This window comes from Cottoperca gobio, chromosome 11 (genome assembly GCF_900634415.1).
Source record: "Cottoperca gobio chromosome 11, fCotGob3.1, whole genome shotgun sequence".
Classification (NCBI taxonomy): domain Eukaryota; kingdom Metazoa; phylum Chordata; class Actinopteri; order Perciformes; family Bovichtidae; genus Cottoperca; species Cottoperca gobio.
Genome location: NC_041365.1, coordinates 21,565,211 through 21,590,703, shown reverse-complemented (window position 1 = coordinate 21,590,703; position 25,493 = coordinate 21,565,211). Strand labels below are relative to the sequence as shown.

Genomic DNA, 25,493 nt, shown 5'->3' with positions numbered 1-25,493 from the left:
TAATTAGTGCCCCAGGTGCCCCATACGCTGCTGGCGGGTTCCATGGTGGCCCCATGTGTGTTTGTCCATGTGGGCTTCAAGGATTTTGCAGGGCTGACACTGGGGGCCCTACGGGTTACATAAGCTCACGTATGACCCACTAGGCTGCAGATGGTGGGGCCCATATGGGTCTTGTATAAATAACCCAACTGGGCCCCTCGTGCAGCCCAGTCAAATCCGACATGAAGCCCTTTGGGGCCAACCCAGGTGAGACCACCGTGGAGCTCGCAGACGAACCCGATTGGGTCTCGTATTTCAGCCCGTTCTTAAAGGGATAGTTCACTCCAAAATCCAAAATGTATTTTTTATAGGTTACAAGAGACCCAGTTACTTAAAATAATCCAGGCTGTATTGTCTTTATTGGATCTTTGTTTCATGTAGGAACTATTTGTACCGCACAACAGGAGACAGAAGCTCGAAACATTAATGGCGTCTCCTCGGCTCAGCTGCAGGTGAGCTCAGGAGAGCCATGAGGAGACCAAGCCCTCAGGAACAGCACCGAGCTATAAAGCCCGGGAAAGCATTCAATTTTTCCTAATGTTGTATTCAATTCTCTTTATACATCCATGGAGTAGATGCACGCTTCCTGCTGCGCAGTGATACGGTTGCTGGGTGTAGTTTGGTAGAAAGAAAATAGTTCCTACATGAAGCTGCTCACAGCACGGTCTGTGGATTATCTCGAGTAACCAGTTCATGATTTCTGTAAAGATGAATTGCTGTTGAGGAGTTAAAATGTAGTATTTTATCTCTTTGAGCAGCACAAGCCGAGTGCCATCTAGTTCCTTTATATTAGAGAAGGCAGACGTCTCTACGGCCGATATCTCCAACACTGCAACTCTCACCAGAACCATCTCGATTGATGAAGAGCACTACAGGTAAGAGGAAATGTGTATTTGATTTCGGGGTGAACTGTCCCTTTAGCCCACACACCAATACTGGCTGTGCTCTAAACTAATAGTTTGATCTACATTAAATATTGTTCGTTCTGATTTGTTAAGCACACGCTGAGCCACTTGAGAAAACGTAAAAATATAATGAACATTAAATGTATAATTGTGATTTTAAAATAATTGATTATTAAATATAATTTAAATGCATTGCATATTCATTTAATTAAATAATATTACAAATAAATAATCTAGCCTTGTACGTGTTATAATTGAATAAACCGTAACTATTCCTTTAGCACACATGTTTCCTGCCCTGTCGACATGCACCAGGCCAACTGTAAAAACAGCCAACCGCCATCGAAAAGAGAAAAAAACTTGAGTGAGTGTTCAGGGCGAGGCTTGTGTTGTTCCTGCCCTCTCTCCGTCCCCGAGTCCCCGAGTCCCCGCCGCGATCCCACGGACCGCTACGGTTGTCCGTCTCCTTTAGTCTGCCGCTTTTTAAGGTTTGTTTTCGGCTCCATGTCGAAGTTTTTCCGCGGCCAGAGCGCAGACTCTCGCAGCTGCAGACAGCCTCTGCTCTCCACACAGACTCCGCGCACACGCAGACACGAGCACAGCCCTCGCCTGATTTGCACTAGCGCGGGTCATTTCAGGTTAAACCCTGGCGCTGTGTCCCGTTCAGTTTAGCCGACGGAGATCATCACTGGTTCCACTTGAGGAGGAATGCACAGGCACTGGGACTCCAAATAATATTTGGATAGGAGCTTCGTCTTGCATATGCGGTATGTTTCATATTTTGGGTATTTTTGACAGCAGTCTAGCCAATGACAGCCTCTCCAAAAGCAGGGTGCTTCACAGTATAACAGCTCGGTGGCCATACACTGCGCTTCCTAAGCCAAATGTTCATATCAATGATCACGCTTTTAACATCACCACAAATGTGTTATTTATGTCATATTGTGGGAAAAATGTTTGCCGAACTACATAAAAAATTTCTGCAATTCAGTGCTGCCTTTCTGATCGACAGACTGTTCACAACTGGGTGAACATGTCTCAGATGTTTCCAGAATTACTTGGGTCTTTATGACAATTCGGGGTGCAATTTATCCAGCATGCAGTACTTTATTACTGTCATTTTTAAACTTTATAATTGGTTAACACCGCTCCTTTACGCCCACAGTGGTTGTATTTTTGTCGGAATGAGATAGCAGGAATAGAAGAATTTATCAAAAAAGTTTCGATTTTATTACATTTCTAGTGTATTTAATGCACGCCGAATTAAACACTGGCTCGTTATAACTCAGAAACTTACTTAGAAGTTGTTATATTGGGTTGGTAATTTTAACAAAAATCGAGAGCACATTTAATTAGCAGGTATTTGGGTCGAGGTTCTGTCGGTGCAAGAGACCAGCAAATATCCGGAGTTAGCTTTTATGAAGACTTGGGGGAGTTGGTTTATGGGCCCAAGTTGTCGTTTCCCTCCATCATACCAGCTTATATAATACTCTGCTTTTACTTACTACGTCTCCTGTAATATTTCTGCTCACTGTTTCTGATGCAACCTTTGCTTTCGTCTTGGCAACATGAACTTCACGATCAACATCTGGCTGCACAATAAGCAACACTTTCAGTGCACGAGCGAGCTTAAAGATTGCACTTGAACATCACACTTCAGGATATCTAACGTTGCACTAACTGAAGTGTGAGTTGCTAATGCTCTCAGATATGTGACACATGTGGGGGTAAATCTTTGAGAGTAGAGATGGTCAGGCCTGTTTACATGTAAGTATAAAGTGCTTCGCTTCGTCGTACTTTGCAGCATTACGGGTGTCATGTTAGAAATGATGCCTTCAAAGGTTGTCAGAAAATTCAAGTGTACTCGCGCATGAACGATCCACAAGGTGACTGCGTGAGTTGTTCTCTGCGTGGAGAGATGTGAGGTGTGGGGGGGCGGATAGCATGGAAACATGACGGCAGCTTCACTGTCCTCCAGACACACACAGAAATATGAACATTTAGTAAATGAAGGTGAAAGACGAAGCATCTCAGCCATTGGCCTTCCTCAGATTCTGATTTTATTTAAGGAAATTACACCTGTTTTCTGATCTAAAGTAAAACATGATCTGTCATTTTCTAATATACATGTTGACGCTTAAGCATTTTGACTCCAATGCACGAGAAGTCCTGTTCACACCATGCAATAGGAGAGTTTCCACGGAGCTACTGAAGGCAGCTCTCCTCGGCTGAGGGTATTTAAGGTCGTCCAGCTGCCTGTTTGCCACTTTTATTTTTTTTGTGGGAGCCTGCGTATGGAAGTATATTGATGACAAAATAAATTTGAGCACGACTCAGTCTGCAAGTCATCCTCGTGTGTGTGTGTGTGTGTGAGGGAGGACGTGAGCGTTAGTACCTGCATAACCACATCTGAGTCAAAGACAGGATCCTCACGTCTGGTGGAGTCTCGATCCCCGAGCTCAGGCTGACCTTCTGTAACCACCAGATGGAGACACGTTAGTGTCGGGCACTGTTTGATCTTAGAAATCAAAATGCGTTGACACTAAATGACAAATCGATAGTTATAGTAGTGATTCTTAAATACATTTGATTACAGTTAGCAGATATGAGCCGTAGTGTCTGCGGCAGCGTCGGGTTAAGAGATGAACTGTTAGAAAAACATTTGAGTGGCGCTCATTGTCTCGTCTGTGGAATATAATAATGAGCGTTAAAAACAGCAAATACTAATCACATCACAATTCAGTTTATTGCCAAGAAGGTTTTTACATTCGAGGAATTTGCTTTGGTGGAAACATAGACACAGTAAGAAGAATTAAAATGCAAAATAAGAGCAAATATTAAAGAAAAACGTATTTTAATCAAAGATTCAGGGGATTCCAAACGTGTCCAAGAAGAGAAAGTGTTCCTGGCACATTTATATCTGAGCGTCTATAACCTGCTTTATTTAATAACAACATTAAATTACTCTACAAACTGCTATCACTCATGAAATATTTATTAAGAGCAGCGTTTAAACCAAATATTTCACAAATGAAACATTAGGTAAGTGAGACGTGTCTGATTATTATATATATATATATATATATATATATTATAATTATTATTCAGAAGCTGCCTCGTGCAGACTTCAAAACCGGTTGCAAATCTTTTGTCGTCAGTTTCCTTCCATACCTGTGCAGCAGCGTACAGTTTATATCTGTATTAGTGCCGTTTGCATACAGCTGCTTTGCGTACGTGCAGACAAGCTTGACTAATATATATATTAATAATATAATTAGCACTTTGTGCGTGTTGGAACTTGTTAGATTTCCCTGAGAAGAGAGAGCGGCGTCAGAACAGCTTGTTAAACTCGTTGAAGATAATTCATTCACTTTTAGAAGTTAGAGATTTTATTTTTACATTCATTTGCAGAAACCAAGATTTGATTCTTCAACAATAAGCCAAACATTTATATTTATTATATTAAGTGCATGAGCAGTCGTAAAAATTAAGTTTTTTTATTTGGCAGATTTGATCATTATGTGTTCTCCGCTCGACAGTTGTGCACGTTTGAACACGTGGGCCTGGAGCTCGAGGGTGAACTTATAACCGCCACCTTCTCCAATGAAACGCTTGAATGCAATATGTAATTAATTACATATATTAATTATATATATATATATATGTAATTAATTACATATATTAATTATATATATATATGTAATTAATTACACTTCCTCACGTTTTGTAATTAATTACATATTTCAGTGGTTATTTATAAATGTAATAATACATTTATCATGTAAACACCAACCGAACTGAACGTCTTCATCTGTACATGTTACATTTTTAGGATTTCTTTTTTGTTTTGGTCAATTAAAGATAATCTTCTAATTACTGAACTTAGGAGTCTGAATAATTCATGCTTATAAAGAATTGTTATATCAACTTTGTTATAACGATTTCTATATATATTTTAATATATATATTATATATATATAATATTATATAATATTATATATATAATATTATATTATATATATAATATATATTATATATATAATATATTATATACATATTTAATATAATATATATTTGTTTTATATATTAATTATATATATGTAATTAATATATATATATAATGTGTGTATATATATATATATAATATACATATATATGTATATAGTATTATATGTATATATATATATATATATATATATATATATACATATAATATTATATACATATATATACATATAATATATATATATCTATATTATATATATATCTATATATATATATATATCTATATCTATATCTATATATCATATATATCTGTATATAATGTATATATATATATTATATATATTGTATTATATATATTAGTTATATATATATTAATATAATAATAATAATAACTTTATTTATAAAGCACCTTTCATACAAGAAGTGCAGCCCAAAGTGCTTCACAGCAGGAACATAACACTTAGTACAGATTAGAATAAGAACATTTACAGAACAATAATCAGTGTTGATGTAAATGAGTCTGAAGCACCGTTATAACAATAGCAGAATTAAAACAGTATAAATAACACTGGAGATCATGTCTAGTTTCACATTCACATTCATCACCATTCTTGTAAATGTTTTTAACTATCAGAGCCGTATTTTGAAAGCATGAGATCATCAATGGGCCCTAGTACATTGTTGGTACATATATATTACATATGTAGTACATGGATATTGGTATCATTTATATATAATATTATATATATATATATATAGATATATATATATATATAATATATATATATATATATAGTAATATAGTTATATATTTTATATATTATATATATCTATATATAGTTGTATATATATATAATATATATATATTATATAATATATATATAATATCTATAGTATTTATTATATATATATATATTATTTTATACTATTAATATATATCTATAATAATATATCATCTCTTATATAGATTCTATTATAATATATATATATATATTCATAGATACATATATATTTATTTTTCTATATTTAATATATATATTTAATTATATTACTATTATATATATATATTATATTATATTATATCTCTATATTCTATATCTCTATCTTCTATCTATTCTATATATATATATATCTCTATGTTCAAACTAAAAAGTTGAATATTATTTTGATGCAGTTTCAGTTCTTTGGAATAAATATTTATTTTAATTGTTTCACTTCCATATATTTTGATATTTGAGTTCTTTTATTTTTTATTTAGTTTTCAAAGTCCGATCTTATTTTTTAGTTTAAAATCTTTTTTGGCTTTAGATTTGTTTTCACTTTAGATCTTTCAGAACGCCGGAAGATCTGGGTCATTTTATTCTCAAATGTGGAGCCATGTTGTCTTCAAGCGTCACTGAGAAACTTTCACATAATAATGGAGGCCCCGCCTCCAACGCTGTACCAGCAGCTTTAATACATTCATGGTACGGGGCCTTTAATGTTTATCCGTAGCAGCTGAATGGGTAAAGCTCTAACAGACTGCAAAGGTGAGGCTACGTAAGCATAACGAGCTGTGGCAGGTTGTCCATCGGCCATATACTGTGCACACGACAGTATTTATAGAGATGTCCCTCGCTGCTCCTTGTACTTACTTCATCCTGTCGTATTTCTGCCGCGGTCGTCTCTTCCATGATGCTATTGGTTGAAATCTTCATTTAAAGTTCAGTATGTTGTTCATGCATCTGTCCACATATTATTCAAAACGTTATAGGAGACCATGAAAGCTGGCTGTGATATTTTGTCTCAGAGCGACTCATCAGTCAAATATCTTCACTGCTGCACTCGTCCCTGTCGGCCTGAGGCCAAGCGCCCTGTGCAGCCGCGGTGTGTGCAGCCGCGGTGTGTGCAGCCGCAGTGTGTGCAGCGTCTGCAGCGTCTGCAACCCTGCAACTCAGTCATTACGTTCAGGAAATGAAATAGCAACTATTGTGATCAGTGGTTTATTTATTCAATCAGATGCCAAACATGTTCTGGCTTCAGGTTCTTAAAGGTGAGCGGACCTTTAAAGAAGTCGCTTTGTGAACTTCTTTTCACTGATGTTATAAAACATCAAGAAAATAACAGGCATATTAATCCATAATGATAATTATAGTTGTTTCAGCCCTAGGGAACAATAAATAATTATTATAATAATCTATTCAGAATAAATAACAGGCCAGACGCTGAAGGACTCAAAAAACAAATATGTTGAAAGATTAAAAGAGAAAACTAAAAGATCCACATAGTAAAAAAGGGTAAAATAATAATAAATAAATACATAAAATGATAATAATAATAATAATAATAATAATAATTAGAGACCATCTTGTAAACATTTACTAGAAAGTGCTTTAGAACAATAACAAAGTATTCCTGCAGACATTTGTATTAAAGTTTGTCTGAAGAATAAGTTTAATTAAAAAATAAGTAAGAATAATAGTTTGTTATTCAATTGTAACGTAATGTAAGAGTTTCTGACACGTCACAGGAGCAACAGGTGTGAGTTCAGAGTTATTCCCACAGGAAGTTAAAGAGACATGAGGATATAACTTCACTTTGAAAACCACAAAACAGGAAGTCCAGTATTATACTAATGGTGTCGTCTCAAACATCTCATGATGAAATATGCAACCACTGTTATTATAATCAGTTGTTTAACATGACGTGCATGTTGTTTAACATGACGTGCATGTTGTTTAACATGACGTGCATGTTGTTTAACATGACGTGCATGTTGTTTAACATGACGTGCTTGTTGTTTAACATGACGTGACGTGCATGTTGTTTAACATGACGTGCTTGTTGTTTAACATGACGTGACGTGCATGTTGTTTAACATGACGTGACGTGCATGTTGTTTAACATGACGTGCATGTTGTTTAACATGACGTGCATGTTGTTTAACATGACGTGACGTGCTTGTTGTTTAACATGACGTGACGTGCATGTTGTTTAACATGACGTACATGTTGTTTAACATGACGTGCATGTTGTTTAACATGACGTGCTTGTTGTTTAACATGACGTGCTTGTTGTTTAACATGACGTGCATGTTGTTTAACATGACGTGCTTGTTGTTTAACATGACGTGCATGTTGTTTAACATGACGTGCTTGTTGTTTAACATGACGTGACGTGCATGTTGTTTAACATGACGTGCATGTTGTTTAACATGACGTGCATGTTGTTTAACATGACGTGCTTGTTGTTTAACATGACGTGCTTGTTGTTTAACATGACGTGCATGTTGTTTAACATGACGTGCTTGTTGTTTAACATGACGTGCATGTTGTTTAACATGACGTGCATGTTGTTTAACATGACGTGCTTGTTGTTTAACATGACGTGACGTGCATGTTGTTTAACGTGACGTGCTTGTTGTTTAACATGACGTGCATGTTGTTTAACATGACGTGCATGTTGTTTAACGTGACGTGCATGTTGTTTAACATGACGTGCATGTTGTTTAACATGACGTGCATGTTGTTTAACATGACGTGCTTGTTGTTTAACATGACGTGACGTCCATGTTGTTTAACATGACGTCCATGTTGTTTAACATGACGTGCTTGTTGTTTAACATGACGTGACGTCCATGTTGTTTAACATGACGTGCTTGTTGTTTAACATGACGTGCATGTTGTTTAACATGACGTGCATGTTGTTTAACATGACGTGCATGTTGTTTAACATGACGTGCATGCGTGCATGTTGTTTAACATGACGTGCATGTTGTTTAACATGACGTGACGTCCATGTTGTTTAACATGACGTGCTTGTTGTTTAACATGACGTGCATGTTGTTGCTGATGTGTTTCCACTGTTAGAATACAGAATCACTAAAGTGTTCAGAGACGTGCAGGCATCATGGAACCAGACTTAATGTAATAATGCTGCTTTTTGCAGGCGTTTCTATCTTCATATTGAAGGATATAACTATATATATTATGTATATGTAATATATAATATATTTAGAATTCAACCTGTGAACCCAGGAACCCCAGACTCTGCACAGCTGCAGCCTGGACTCCAGAACTCATCCAGTCGTTTTGACTCCTGCTGATTCTTTATTGAGTCCTAGTTTTGTCCCTTGTGGGGCTCCATAGATTGTAGACACATTTCATCAATGAGCCACAAACACAGCCCTGCATGTATACCTGTGCGACCATCACAAGGAAATGATAGTCATAAAAACAGCAGTTACATAAGTTTCTCTTAAAGTCGCAACATTCAGAAACGTTCTGGAGTTAATCTGCAGCGAGGCTGCTGGGAAATCTGCTTCTCCTGCAGTTTGTCCGTGTGAGGTTGAGTGAAATCACATCGGCTGTGAGGGTTCCAGTAACTGTCCAGGTAACGGGATCCAACACACACACGCACACACACACACGCATGCGCACACACACACACACATATGCACACATACACACACACACACACGTGCGCTGCAGGTTAAGTTTAAAGGCAGTTCACTCGGTCATTGAGGCAGGGTTACAGTTGGCAACTGGCGGACTAATTCAGGCTCTCAGAGAAACAAGCAGGCAGACAGATAAACAGCAAGACAGGTAAACAGCAAGACAGGCAACGTGAAGGGGATCCTGGACGAGTCCGGAGGAGAGCGCTTACATAACGTCTCCTGTGGCTCTGCAGGAGCTTCGTTATCGGGGGTATCTCGGTCTGGGCACAGAGATTACAAATGTTTTGATGGCAAATCTGCGTTACAAGCTGGAGGATGTGATGTCGCTTTTCAGTTGCATTATGGGAACTGTAGGATCCAGACTTTTAGGACTAGAGGTCTGGATATCTCCGTCTTTGCTGCTTTGATTTAGCAGATCCCCCCCCCCCACACACATCTCTGGATGTTTGATACTGAAGCTCTTTAGGATCACAGACGCTCTGAAGAAGCTAACGAGCTGCTGCGTCTGCAGCAGGTAGCAAGTCACGGAGATATTATTAGAAATAATAGAAATGATGTTCAATATAATGAAGTGAAAAAAGTTTCCCCGCTTCGCCGAGGAGGAAAAGTTTGTGCATCAAGAGACACGACATGTAATGGAAACAAAATGTGGACTTCTGATTCAAAGAAAGACGATACGATGAGTCATTGCAGAGCTGTTGAACAATATTGGAATATTTTACATCGTCAGGTTTGGATTACATTTCATGTCCGGTTTTTGTTAACTTGAAGCATCAGGAACAACAAAGAGGACGATGTTCAGACTTGTTTTGACTCAAATACAGAAATGAGTTAAAAGTTGTTTTTATTTAACAAACATGTTTATCTCTTCAAAACATTAAAAACATTTATTCCTGTTCTTCAGACAGTTTGAAGAGCAACATACAAAGAAGAGTTATTTAGTGTCTTCATGGGTCGAGGTGCAGGGGAAACAGGTGAGTGTTCAGTCTGCAGGTGTGAAGTCTGTCTGCTGTCCTCACATCAATAACTTCATCACATGTCTTAGTGACACCCCCCACTTTAACATCGGCCCCCAGACACATCCGATATGTTGTGTTGATGCATCACGACCTCATGAGAAGCGTTGCTCATGTATCCGTATATCATCTGAGCCACGAGGCCTCCACACACACACACACACACACACACACACACACACACACACACTTTAAATATCATTTCATGCTATGAAGGTATTTGAGTTGCTCAATAACAAACTTTGTGCAAGTCTGAACATCGTCCTCTTTGTTGTACCTGATCCTTCATGTTATAGACACACACACACACACACACACACACACACACACACACACACACACACACACACTGTCTAGATTCATCTGTCATTGTGTATTTTACAATATAGATTTTTATTTGAAACACAAGCCTCTGCTGTTTCACTACATTGAAGTCTGAACGTCGACGTTCCGCCCGGAGGACGTGTGATGCACGTCTTTAAACTGAACCCTCCCCCCAGTGAACTCACCTTCAACTGATGAATGCTGTCGGATTGTTTCAGGCGCTTCTGTTGTTCGGATTCTGCTGTGCTTATGCATTTTATGTTGGATGCTTGTGCAGCGTGCTCTGCAGGTACCAGGCGTGTGACCAACACTCGTCTTGTGTTCTCGTGTGTCTGTGGGAGCGTCCAGTGTTTCAGGGTTCCTGCAGCCTGTTGCACCGGCTGTTTGGGAGCTTTACGTACACAATACTCGATTCTTCGTTTTCCTGGGATGTTTTTTAAGCGAGAGAAGTGGAGCTGTGTTCTAGGTCCGTCAATGAGATGTTCAGTTACCTTTAAAAAGTGTTATTGGGTTATTTTCTGAACTTCAGTCAACACTTGAAGGGTCCAACAGTAAGGGCTGTCCGATGGCTCGGGGCCAGTAAAGACAATCAGCCAGTTGCCCGATGGGACCAAATTGAACATTTTCCAGACATCGCCTCTCGAGCGCCGATACTTCACTGCTCTGCTCTTCAAGAAGTCTGCCTCTAATCACAGTGGGGGGAATGTGAGTGGAGTGTGAACTTCATAGGGGGAAAGGAGGTCGATCCTAAAACAACATATGAGTTGAAACGCAAAAGAACATTTATTGCAACGTCTGACTGGGTTGAGAATGATGACTCTTGTTATAAGAGCAGCGTGAGGTCGAGCGAAAGAGATGGTGACTTCTGGTAGTGAACGTACAATCAGAGGCGTTTCAGAAAGGAGGCGCCACTGAGAGGTCGTTTCTGTCATCTGTGTCACGTGGGACGGACGTGTATACATTTAGTTCAGACCGGTAGATTCTTGACCTACTAAAGCGTTCTTGGGCCCTGAAGGGTCGACTGTGTTGTACACTGAGCTCTTAATCGTTGATAATCCTATTTAATCTGTTCTAAGTTATTAATATTTGGCTTTTTAAATTAAATTAGGACATTAAGATGTGTTGTAAATTGCTCAGTGAATATGGGTATTTAAACCTACATCATGTCATTGTATCCTGGACCCAGAAGGGAGTCCCTGTGGACCCGTGCTGAAGACATTCCTCACGTCCTCTGAACAATGCACGACTGGACTGTTTATTGATTTGCTGTTTATGAGAAATGTGGGTTGTTGTTTTAACTACACTCACTATTAACTGCACAGAAACAGGAACTTTAGTGATGAGAGTCATAATGTGTCAGAAGTATAATCTACGGTTCTGAACATCAGAGTCACGGTGACGTTTGTATCAGAGTTGAACTTCAATCCGACACCAGAGACCTCGACCTCTTCGACCTCTCGACTCTCCCGACAGCTGGAGTGTAATGACACTGCAACACGCAATATTCTGCTTCCTGTCACCATCATTTCAGATATGACCTTCATATACATTACATTGGTTCAGAATCACCTGCCGCAAAACAGTTGAATAAGAAGATAAGAAATCAGCAGTCATTGGGAAACACAACTGGAAGCTTGGTATTAAAATGTTACAGATTCAAATGGGAACAACTTCCTGTTTCAGTATCCGGTGCACAATAACCTCTAACAAGCTGAATTAACAGGCGATGTGTTGCTTTAGGGAAGCAAATAGAAGGTTATTCTCCGATCAACTATTGGAATATCATCTGAACATGGTATGCACTGACGCATCACAGCTTAACCGTCTTCAAGGAACTAAATGTTTAAGGTAAAATAAAAAGCAGCACCGCTGTGGTTCACGTACCGCTCCAACAGGATTCTCCTCTGGAATCATTTAAAGCCAGAAGTATTTCAAATGCAGATCATACATTGGTGTATGAATCATACAGCTTGTATCTCTGTTAAATTAGCCATTATTTAAGGAAAGAAGGAAGACATCAACACAACAGCTGATGTATGTCAACAGGAAGTGTGTCCTGCTGCTTCATGTGTGCTCGTGACGATGAAGCAGAAGTCTTGACCAACTGTGACGCGTGGTGCGATGTTTGGCTGGCTGCACATTCTGCAGTCTGCAGCTGTCAGAAACCAGCGTTCCTGCAATACACTCATTCATTCATTCGTCCTCTACTGACGGAGCCGCCTCAGCAGGTCACGGTTATTTACCATCACATTTACCTTCAACATCTGATCACATGGATTTTAGCGTCATTACTTTGTTCATCGTCTGATTGTTTGACGACTGGTATGTGTTTATGTGCTTCAGTCTCCTGCTTTCTATCAGGGTTCTTCAGCTGCTACTTTAGTGTTCCCTGTACAACTTACCGATGGTCCTCAAACGTCTCATGTAGGATACTACAGCAGCTCCACAGCCTGTAGTAACATAAAGCTACGGTTTCATAATCAAAGAATACATGTATTAATCAGAGCGTAGCACTGCCATCAACTATTCTCCGTCCAAATCATCAGTCGCACCTTGTCACGACCAACACGGTTCAGAAACAACTCGTCTGAACGATAGCGTTCTGAAGTTGTGTCATGCCTCGCAACGTCAGAAACCTTTTGTATCTAAATTCATTGTGTTTGCGTTGTTGTATAGCGCTAAACATGCGTTTCCATTTCGTAATGTTAGCATATTAATATTAATGTCTGTAGCCTACTGAGCTATTTGTTATTGTTAGTATTGTTGAGCCCCTGCTATAAACCATCCCGCCCCCTGCAGCGGTATTGTTAATCATGCATAGAATTGCTGTTATGAACACAACAACATGGTCGTTAAAACAAATATGGAGTTAGTCAAATATTAGCCTTCCCTATCCTCAGCGAGGAGCTCGTGTAAGTCAACATGCACAAACACAAACACAACGTTTCAAAAACCTGGTAATAAAAGTCAATATAAAGTCATTGAAGTTGTCACTCTGCGCTGCAGGGCTTTGAAAAGCTATGAATACTTCTTTCATTTAGTTCAAAATAAAGAAGACGACTCTTTCAGTAGTTCCACCTGACCTTCATGTGACAGAACAGGAATCAACATTCAGCACTCATTCATAAGAGTCATTGAATAGAAAACATTCTGCAAGGTGTTTTGATAGAAAGCACCACTGAAGCAGTGATGTCTGCAGTGGATCAGAATACCTACCAATATTTAGTGTCTTTATGTCTTGGGAGCATGTTTCAGAGGTCAGAGGTCAACCAGACGGACCTTTGTTGAGTCCTGCAGTGTCCTGTCCTGTAAGTAAAGCTGGCAGGCTGCAGCCCTGCAGGAGTCCGTGTCCTGCTGCTGTGTCCTTCAGCTGCTGCTTCTCCCTTCATAAGAACTTTTTTCACTTTGAGGCAATATTTGTGTGGCATCATAAACACACTCTACCCTAAATTGAGAATGCATGTTTTGAAAGTTTAGCTGCTGTATATGTTTTCATATTAAATACAACATTTCTGCATTGACGCAAGGTAACTTACTCCCACGAGTAACACGAATACACACAAACGATCCCGTGCTCCGAGTCTTGCGACGACAGCGTTGGTGTTCTCGACTCGACAAGAGTTGTAGACTCACATTGTTCCTCGCAGATCCTCTAAAGGTTCGTCAGACTTGAAGGGGATTATTGTTAGCTGTGATCTTCAGCCCTCTGCAATTTGTTTTGGTGCAGTTCAAGTTCGAACTGTGGCTGGGTTATTCAAGGACGCTAACATTTGAAGCCACTCCAGCTTCGCCTTGGCTCTGTGCCTCAGCCACTCGTGTTCTTGCTTCTGAGGCTGCGTGCTCTGCAGCAGAGCGTCTTCAAGGATCTTTGAGTATTTGGCTCCGTTCTTATCTTCAGACTCCCTGCCAGTGAGATCCATTCCCAAAGCAGGAGGTTGCCACCAAACTCCACAGTCAGAAAGGTGTCATCCAGGTGTTGAGTGGTGCGCAGTGTTTCCCAGGTGTAGTAGTTGGTATTTGGGATCTGGATCAAATGACTGTGTGTAATGTGAACCATTTATAGAGACAAACCCACGGGGAATGTTCCCTCAACTCTGCTCTACGGAGCATTTTATCTTGTTTTTAGGTTTTACGCTTACAACATGTGGGACAGTCTTCCCGCTCGCATCCATTTAGTTTCCAGCAGCAGCAGAAAAAGCTCTGATAAACCCACTGGAGACTAACTGCCAAGCACCAAACAGCAGACGCACACATTTAGCAGCTAGCTGGTGAACATAGAGGAGCATTTAGCTGCTAAAGAGAGAGATTATTTTATTAAGAACTGGTGGAGACCAAAGCAGAGCTGAAAACAGAGTGAATATCAGACTTGAAAACATTTTGCTTGAAGAAAAGAATTGTTGAAGTTTAATGAACAAAGTTTTGTTGTGACTGATAAAAGGCGAGAGGTCTGAAGCTGAATGGAGGCAGAAGGACTTCCCCTCAGTATCTATAGGAACCCTACAAACCTATAGAAAACTAAATCAAGATGTTGGATCTGGCATGAATTATTACTTCAACAGTCAGCAGTTTGAGGGGCTGCAGGACATGGAAAAAGTCCTGGATACTCCCCAGAAAAAATGAAAGCTTCATGTATGGTGGTAAAAAGTAAATGACGACTACCAACAGACACATTTTCTGCCTGTTGGTAATCATGAAACAGTATCAGGCTTGCGTGGGGACTAAAAGTAAACAGCTGTTTTAACAAAGCGCTCTGGGATGTTTTCGTGCATCGCGGTCGTACTGCTGTGTTAAGCTATTTCCAATTTTCAGAGTTAATGTTGCAGAGCCCCACATTGTTGGGTCTCTGTCTAAAGTGCTTCTTCACTTTAGAGGGTCAGGTTTGTTCAGCTGCAGCTTGTTCTCTGACAGAATCCATGCTTTGACCAGGCGCGTTTCAAGAACTACAGAATGGTACTTCTTGAAACTTGCCGGTGCACGTTATGCATTGATGAATCACCCCAGCTCTATTAAATAAGTTGTACATATTAAAGGGATGCAGGGGATGGGTGGGGGCTGTTGCCAGAGGTGTAGTCTATCAGCCCGAGCAGCTTCTTCGTTCAGGATTCGGATGGCCTGAGGAAAGAAGCTCCTCTTGAGCTTCTCCATCCTGGCCCTGTGACTGATTCCCTCACCACGTCAGTTCAAAGAGGCCATTGCTCGGGTGGCTCCAATCCTTAATGATTCGGCCAGCCTTGATCCTGCACCGCCTGGTGTAGATGTTATGCAGGCGGGGGAGCGTGCAGCCATCGGTGGACTGTACCTCTCTCTGCCTTGCAGCCCTGCTGTTGCGATACCAGGCGGTGAAGTTTCCTAAACATATATTATTGTTCGTGGGGACAGCAAGAATTTCCGCAGCCGTATGAACAAGGAAAACTGGTGGTCAAGGTGTGAGTTCATTGACCTTTACAAGGGGAATCTGAGTAAACTGTTCACATACGGGGAATAGAACCAGGAGTCCTGACCTCTCGACCACATGGGAAAGATATATGACCTAGAAAAAAGAAGACAAAAAGTAATCGTAGGGTCGAGTAATGATTTGATCTTCTTTCCCATTACGTTTATTATTATTATTATCAAATCCTGGTTCTGATTCTAATGCCTACAGCTAAACAAGATGCAGTACACACGTCTGTACAGAATATATATTATACATGTATAGATGGACATCTTCCCATGGACATGTACTTGTACAGTGATTATATTTAGCTTTATCACAACTGAACTCACACAGCTTCCTCATAAAATAATCAAAGTGGAACATCAAACACGCGTTGCTTGAATCAGCGGGACTCCCTCCAGTGATAGTGATATCAACACAAGCAATAAAATATCTATAAACCTTACAAGTCTCATGCTTATGCTGACGGTTACCCCTCCAGGTCCTGCCTGGACATCATGTCTAAATGTTTTGGTCTGTATCAGAGGTACTCCTGTACGCCTGTTTAAATATATACATCCCATAATATCTTATATCCCTGGAACAATAAGACTCTCCACCCTTCAGATATGTTGAGAGTAGACCATGCAATGGTACGATGAATGAGCAGTTCATCAACACCATGCAGCCATGTTGTTTCCAGTCACACGTCTTCCTCCTCTTCTCTCAGCATATCACAGACACTTCGACAGAAGGAAGTAAAACAGGAAACTAGGCAGAGAGGAAGCTGTGAGGCTGGAAGCTCCACACGGTCTCACTAACTGTCTTGTTTCTCTCTTCGGTGGCGCTCTGTAGACTCTATGGATCTATATGTATGAAGATCAGATTGGCCAATCTTCCTTGTATTCTGCTGTTTTGCAATGAGGTGTAGGCTGAGTCATGCTTTCACTTCTTTTTTTATTTTTCTTTCCCGGTTCCCTTCATCACATGTCAGTCAGTACATGAGTGAAGAAATCCTGCAAAACACTGAATTCTGAGTGAGTGGTTATTTACAGACTTGAGATTGACCTGTCAGATTATGTTATTGAAAGGTGTGTCAGCAGGACCGCAGAGCAAGTATGCAGTTAAAGTCCTGGAAACGTTGAAGAGAGATTGAAAAGATGGCTCATGTTTGTTGTGAGAGGATGAGACATGATTACTGCTCACATTGTTCAGAGGGTTTCACAGACAAACACAGTTTTGTGTCTTCGCAGTGGGATTTGGCTAATTGGATTTGCAGACATCTGAAGTGATCAGATGATTCAGCTGGTTTGGAGGAAAATACCTCAGAAGTAAACAAAATGCTTTAGTGCGTCTGCCACGGCCCCCCCACTGCTCTTTATGTTGGATTGAGACAAAAGCAGATTTTGTCTCGCACCTGAACCTTTTCACAGTTAGTCCTGAGCGTATTGTACGTTCATGTTAGCTAAACCCTGTATCGGAGCTTGAATCACAATCTGTTTTGGTTTTAGATTCAAATATTTGGAACATCAGCAAAGATTTATTGCTTTGCTGGGAATGTGTTGGGAAAGCTTTGAGCCGGGTTTGTTAGCTTGTGGTGTGATTGGCTCTCAGATGTAGGTGGTTTTATAAAAAGGCTGTGACGATGCACGATATGTGCTGAAAGTATCAAAAACCATTAATGCCTTAATGTTGTGGTCACACTGTAAACTCAAGGCTGTTCAGAGCAGATGGATCAGATAGAGGTTGTTGGGCGGCGGCTGTGACTCACATAAAATAAGAATGTTAAGCATGAATTTTTACACCATAAGTGAAAGAAATGCAGCGTAGAGGACGTTCTGCATTATAGATCCCCAAACTGTTCAATATGAAATAGATAAATAAGCATAAAAACTCATGTAAAATATATAAATGAACTAATAAATAGTGTTCCCTTATTATGAAATTATATTTACGTATTTTAATATTCAAAGAGTTTTATTGGAGTTCATTTGAACTTTCTGTTGAGCGATCGTACAAGTTGTCACCATCACATGTTCCCAGCTGCCACGTCGCTAACAGCTAGCTCCTGCTGGTCCTTTCTTATATCTTCACACACTTCTGTGTCTTTCACAGCAAAAAACTCATAAAATCAAACCCTGAAGAGCTAACTCTGAATAAGCCCCTTAACACTTGGTGTTTTTAGTGTTACGCTGAGTAATAATCCAAAATGTCACGCTAGTCGAGCTAGTTAGCCTGCTAGCTAGGTAGCATGTGCAGCCTTGTTAAGATAACTAAAAGGAGAGGTTCAGTTACAGCAGCTTCTAGTTATTAAAGTTAAATACTTTGAAGGAATACAACTGAATGACCATTTGTACTTAAATCATCAGTGGATTAACTGATGTATTTATAAACTCCTCCATTTTGACAGTATTCAAAGTAAGTGAGTAATTGATATGTTTTGTGCGTAAAACATTCCTTTAAGAACATTTTATAATTTGACTTTTTAAACTAATTCACAGTTAAATGGTTCATTTATTTATTTCCCACATTACATTTCCACATAACGTCGTATTTCTGTATTAAATCCTGAACTCTCGGGGCTCCATACAGCAGCGCAGGGAAGCAGCAGTGATGTAAATGAATGAGCTGCTCACAAAGTTTCAAAGTATGAAGCGTGACTGCTGCTTCAGTCTTATTTGAAAGTTAAGCAGTGCTCTCTAAACTTACTTAGCCTCCGAGCTTGACCGTTTTTAATTGGCATTTCGGCAAAACAGCCTGGAACTAATGCTTGTTGTATTTTGTTTGAAAAGAAAAAAGTTCTTTGACATTTCTCTAAGAGGGACCCCTGTGGATTCCAAAATACTGGTGTTGATCACAGAGGTTACTGTGCCGCATACAAATTTAAAGTTCAGTGAGGAAAGCAAACTGTGCAGCAGATCCCAGAAAAGCACACACACACACACACACACACACACACACACACACACACACACACACACACACACACACACACACACACACACACACAAATACAAATAAAAGTGGCAGCCAGACTTTGTGTTGTTCCAATATAAAAGACAGGCAGGGTGCCGGGACACAGATTTTTAAGTAAAAGCTGGAGTCCTGTCTTACACCGAGTTGACCTTTTCAGTCGTTTTCTGCTTTCTGCTACTTGTCATCTGGTCGACTTCCTGACACCTTGACCTGAGTTCTTCAACCATGAGCCACTAACTGTGGCTGCCTCGTGATGCAAAACCAAAACAGCATTTGGAAATAACTTCAGGAATACAAAACTACAAAGCGGAAGAACAAATCCTAGAAAGAAGTTTATCTCGGTGTTTTCATGCGTACTGTATTCTGTGGCTGCAGCCTTGAAAACACAATGCAGCCAAATGAATGTAACATATTGGATACAGGCAGCATCCTACAGCATCTCTAATCCTGCTCCAGCCTTCGTAGCACAGACTCTGTTCTCTGCACGTTGTTGCTTCTACATGATAGTTGTGAGATTGTGAAAGGTATCGATACTTCCTCGACACGTTTGTACATTCCTTAGTATTGGAAGGAGGAAATGTATTTGATGCTTATGATACGTGCCGGTGTTCAGGGACTGCAGCAGAGGACGAGTGACACTGACCGGCCCGACCTCAGGAACAGTCAGATGTGTTGTCATGACATTTACTAGAGACGCGTGTCCATCCCATGAACTGTAACCAGTGTGGGGTAGTGATGGCCTAGTGGTCTAGTGGTACGCCTTCCAAACAAAACAGTAGAAGGTCGGCAGTTCAATACCAATACTTAACCCTGAGCTGCTCCAGAGACTGTCCCTGTACTTAGTTCACTGTAAGTCGCTCTGGATCGGAGCGTCTGCTAGATGACCTGTAATGTACTGATCATCCTGTAACTTCCCGCGAAGCCTTAACCCTGCAACACGTTAAAGTACAGAGATGGTACATTTGCTGCAAGAGCACCCAAACTTTAGATAAAAGCATGAACTCTTATAATCCATCTCCACATGATTACTATGATATAGATCCTACATCAATACCTCTATTGATATTTAAAGTCCAGCTGATAAAAGGTGATTGTTGTCGTGGTCTCACGTTTATCAGTCTTAACAAAGTCGTTCTTGTTCTACAAGTGTTCCTGCACTTTGATCCATTCAGAGTATTTTATATCTTAATGCCTGGAAGTTGAAGTTGATTTGCATAAAACCTGGAAGCAGGGAAACAGCTCTTTTTCAATGTTATTATATAAATAATAATATTCGCTTATACCAACAACAAGATCCCCGAGTAACGTGTTGACTCTCATTCGTTTAGCAAGGAAAGCAATGTGCAGCGCAAACGTATTGTTACGTCATTTTCACGTTTTGTTTGTGCATTGAACAAACAGCATCTTTAGAGGTGCTAGCTTCCAGTCTTTATGCTAACATGCTAACAGCTCTAGCGTATTTACAAAGACAATGTTGAACTATCCCTTTAGGTGCGAAACTGAGCATCCAAACTGCGTATAAGTTGTTATTAGTAACATGTTGGTTGTTCTGCTCACACGTCATCGATCGCTCCTCAGTGTCGCAGCTTTGTGTGCGAGTGTCTGCTGAGAGCCACTAACGATCTGAGCAGTTCATCACTCGATGTTGCTCCTGTCAGCTGCGCCATTAATCCTCCATCGAAGACAACTGTCTCTCGTCTGTCTGCGTCCGTCTGCTCTGAACTTTCCCCTGATGAACCTCAATCGTTACGCTGAGGAGGTTGACAGTGAAGGCAACATCTCCCCACAGATCTTCTCTTCCTGTGTGCTTCTCTTATATCAACCGAAGCCTTGATCTCAGACGAGTCTTCATCTGCAGAAACATCTCAAGTCTCCAAAGTCTTAATGTGACAGAAGTGACGACAGTGCAATATAAACTAATGTGTTACTTTCTTTCTCTTCTATGTGACTGGATTGTGATAATAAACCACTGACACACTGCAGGTAAGTTTAAATCTCCTTTGGAAGCTTATTAAATATGACATGTGGAGATCTTCTCCTCTGGTAAAGAGCAGAATGTGTGTGTGTGAGTCAGGCACGCGTGTTGGTCACATTTATTATCTTGATTCTTGGTTCAGATGTTCCTGATTTTAATATAAATGTTGCCAATTTTAGATTTTATTTTATTAATATTTAAAATAGAAAATAAAATAATCTCAGAAATTCTTTATTTTGAGGCGTGGCCTCGAAACATGTGTGACTTTGACTTCATGAATTAGTGTGACAGCAGATGATCAGTCCACAGATGATAATCGCACTTAAAGAATGTGCAAAGGTTCACAAAACAGGAAATGCAACATGCAAAACACGAGACGAGAAGATGGAGGCGCAACAGCTTCTGTTTCAAAGACCGTCCGTCTTTAGAGACGAGCCGCAGCACGAGGTCTCGTCTTTACTGCAGGACACTTTGTCCCCCCAGCACTAGTATTACATTCACAATGACACACACACACACACACACACACACACACACACACACACACACACACACACACACACACAGAGGTAGCAGGATGCAGCACAGATCAGAAGAGGTTACGAGTATGTGGATGACCTCATCTTTGTGAAACATCTGTTTCCAGATATGAAATCTTCCTCTCTTTACATCATGGGATTACTAAATACGTTTTTATATCTGGCACAGAAAGAATTTCTTCAGCAGATGAACAAAACTAGCCAGATGTTTCTTTGCTTTTCCGGATCAATTTCAAAAGTTGCCTCTGAATCCAGATTCCCTGATTCAGTGCAGGATTTGCAGCGAGCGGATAACAACAGCGGGCCTGAGCGGGTTTACACTCTACCTGCGCCTCCAGCAAAACCTCTAGTTGTGTGGCCTGATGTGATCCTGTTATAATCGGGAGTGGATTTATGTTGGGTATGAGCAGCTTATGCACCTCCTGGCAGTCTGTGGAGCTGCGCTGTGTGTTCATGCTTCAGGGGAAGTTGAGAAATGCTCTCAGGCTCTTGGATGGGGTTGAATTATTCATGGCGATGGAGGGAGAGGAGCTGTAAAAGCCTTCATCTTCACTTTTCTGCCCCTGGCTGTGCGGCTCCGCGCTGCGCTCCGAGTGATGGGGTGAGTCGGGGTAACGCGGCGCGTGATTATCCTGGTAGGACATCGATACCACACGGGCCGGCGGGGTGGGGGGGGCTGAGCTAACGACGTACGCCGGTTGCCTTGTGGATCCGTCTCTGTGATCAAATCAAATTTATTTATTTAGCCCAATATCACAAATTATACATTTGTCTCAGTGTTTACAGACTGTACAGGTTATACCCTCTGTCCTTACACCCTCTGTCCTTACACCCTCTGTCCTTACACCCTCTGTCCTTAGACCCTCTGTCCATAGACCCTCTGTCATTAGACCCTCTGTCCTTACACCCTCTGTCCTTAGACCCTCTGTCATTAGACCCTCTGTCCTTACACCCTCTGTCCTTAGACCCTCTGTCATTAGACCCTCTGTCCTTACACCCTCTGTCCTTAGACCCTCTGTCATTAGACCCTCTGTCATTACACCCTCTGTCCTTAGACCCTCTGTCATTAGACCCTCTGTCCTTACACCCTCTGTCCTTAGACCCTCTGTCATTAGACCCTCTGTCATTACACCCTCTGTCCTTAGACCCTCTGTCATTAGACCCTCTGTCCTTACACCCTCTGTCCTTAGACCCTCTGTCATTAGACCCTCTGTCCTTACACCCTCTGTCCTTAGACCCTCTGTCATTAGACCCTCTGTCCTTACACCCTCTGTCCTTAGACCCTCTGTCATTAGACCCTCTGTCCTTACACCCTCTGTCCTTAGACCCTCTGTCATTAGACCCTCTGTCATTACACCCTCTGTCCTTAGACCCTCTGTCATTAGACCCTCTGTCCTTACACCCTCTGTCCTTAGACCCTCTGTCATTAGACCCTCTGTCCTTACACCCTCTGTCCTTAGACCCTCTGTCATTAGACCCTCTGTCCTTACACCCTCTGTCCTTAGACCCTCTGTCATTAGACCCTCTGTCCTTACACCCTCTGTCCTTAGACCCTCTGTCATTAGACCCTCTGTCCTTACACCCTCTGTCCTTAGACCCTCTGTCATTAGACCCTCTGTCCTTACACCCTCTGTCCTTAGACCCTCTGTCATTAGACCCTCTGTCCTTACACCCTCTGTCCTTAGACCCTCTGTCATTAGACCCTCTGTCCTTAACCCTCTGTCCTTACACCCTCTGTCCTTAGACCCTCTGTCCATAGACCCTCTGTCATTAGACCCTCTGTCCTTACACCCTCTGTCCTTAGACCCTCTGTCATTAGACCCTCTGTCCTTACACCCTCTGTCCTTAGACCCTCTGTCATTAGACCCTCTGTTCTTAGACCCTCTGTCATTAGACCCTCTGTCCTTAGACCCTCTGTCATTAGACCCTCTGTCCTTAGACCCTTGTCATTAGACCCTCTGACCTTACACCCTCTGTCCTTAGACCCTCTGTCCTTAGACCCTCTGACCTTACACCCTCTGTCCTTACACCCTCTGTCCTTACACCCTCTGTCCTTAGACCCTCGCATCACACAAATAAAAGCTTCCTAAAAGAAACCCCATAATTAAAGGGGAAACATGTTAGAAACCTCAGAGAGAGACTGAGGAGGGATCCCTCTCCCAGGACGGACAGACGTGCAATAGATGTCGTGTGTACAGGATAAACAACATAGTACAAATACAACATTTGACAGAAATGATGTTGTGATCAAAAAGAGAAAGTTTGAATGAATCCAGGAAAATGTCAAAAAGGCTTCCCGGTGTCCAGCAGGACCAGGGCAGCAGGCGCAGCCACGATTCATGATCCTGACGTAAACTTTATCAGTGGCAACTGATGTTGGCAGTTGATCCATATCCAAAGATCTGTTTTGGTCATTTGGTTCAACCATCGTGCTGGTGGCCATGAGGACATTCTCAGACACGACGTACTAAAGATTCTGTAAAATACACAGAACTCGATCATGAAGACAAACTGCAGCAGTGACAGAGTTACACGTGATTAACACGCTTACACGGTCTGAATGTATTTAAGTTGTGTGTGTGTTTAGTATCCTGATGCATCGTCTGGCACGGAGCTCCGATCGCGTCCAAAAACTATTAAAAAGCATCAATGAGCCTCACTGTTGCCCTGACGATCTCCTCCATTACCATGAACACACTCTGCACTTTATTCTGACTCCACACACTCCACACACACCGTCCTCCTCCGCATCTGGAAGTAGTCCCCAACATCTGCATGTGCTCACGTTTGAGCAACTTTTGATAAAAAACACCGGCTTTAAGAAATGAATATTTGTGACTTTAATTCAAGAGTTACTTGTTGGTAGTGACATCAGAACGCATTCACACGGTCGTTGGCGTCTTATCACGTCAGAAACACTTAGAATAACGGCAGCCGGATCCTTTAATAAGATGACGTCATGGCTGGTGGTGAAGAGGAGGAGCCTGGGCTGTGTTGTTGTTTATATACATGTTCACATTCAGGTACTTTACATGTCACTCACAGGGTTGAATCCACAGTTTGTGAGGAATAATAAACATGTTCTGCTTTCGTTTGAATGACTGAACTTTATTTGTATAAATGCACAGAATGCATCTCAAGTGCAACAAAAACAGACGTTTAACAGTCTGACACATCCACATGAAGGAAGGGAGAGAATGTTTCTAAAGAAATCTAAATGAGAAGATTAAAGAGTCAGTGTTGGCTCCGTGTCGGCGTGCCTTCACCTTTAAGGGGAGCGTTCAGCTCTGTGGCCTGTTATATAAGACTCTGGCTCTGACTGTGGCGCTCTGCGCTGCGTGGCCCCTGCACTGTCCCGCTGCCAACAAGCACAGGAGGTTTCATCACCCCGCTGCTCCAAAGGGCCCTCTGGACTCTGGATATTGTTTAGTGCTGCTCTGTAGTCTCCTTTACACCAGCCATCTGTCTCCCTGCTTCAAACCCTCCGTCTCTTCCCTCACCCGCTCTCTCCTCTTTTGCTGACTCACTCCGCTCTCTGGAATTATCATGCACTGAAATAGCTGACTCTCTCTTGCGGGTTCTTATTGCACCATTTTGTTTTTATATGTGCGAGTTCTCCGTGAGTCCTTCTCCAACGTGAACGCTTGTTATTCGTCACATTACATTACGAAGCCAGATATCGTAATCTGTCATTGTCATGACAATTTATAGTTTGTTCTTAAACTGACTTATGGCTCAAAAGTCATTAAGAACTACGAGCACATCTGAGCCGTTATGGGAATTATAATTCAGAACATGTAAAAACAAATGTCATCATCATACTATAACGATGTGAGTGTGTGTGTGTGTGTGTGTGTGTGTGT

At 41.1% G+C, this 25,493-nt stretch overlaps 1 protein-coding gene across 7 annotated transcripts in view; it reads left to right on the top strand.

The window, feature by feature from the left end:
• Positions 1 to 838: 838 nt before the first annotated feature.
• The window catches only part of thrb (thyroid hormone receptor beta), a 94,338-nt gene continuing 69,683 nt past the window's right edge, over positions 839 to 25,493 (top strand). For 5 of the 7 annotated variants that reach the window (XM_029442952.1, XM_029442954.1, XM_029442951.1 and 2 more), the window contains exon 1: positions 1,361 to 1,711. The gene's annotated coding sequence lies outside the window, so the exon portion shown is untranslated. Of the gene's footprint in view, positions 915 to 1,360; positions 1,712 to 25,493 lie in introns of those variants that run through there. The other 2 variants (XM_029442949.1, XM_029442953.1) reach the window with 2 other exon arrangements.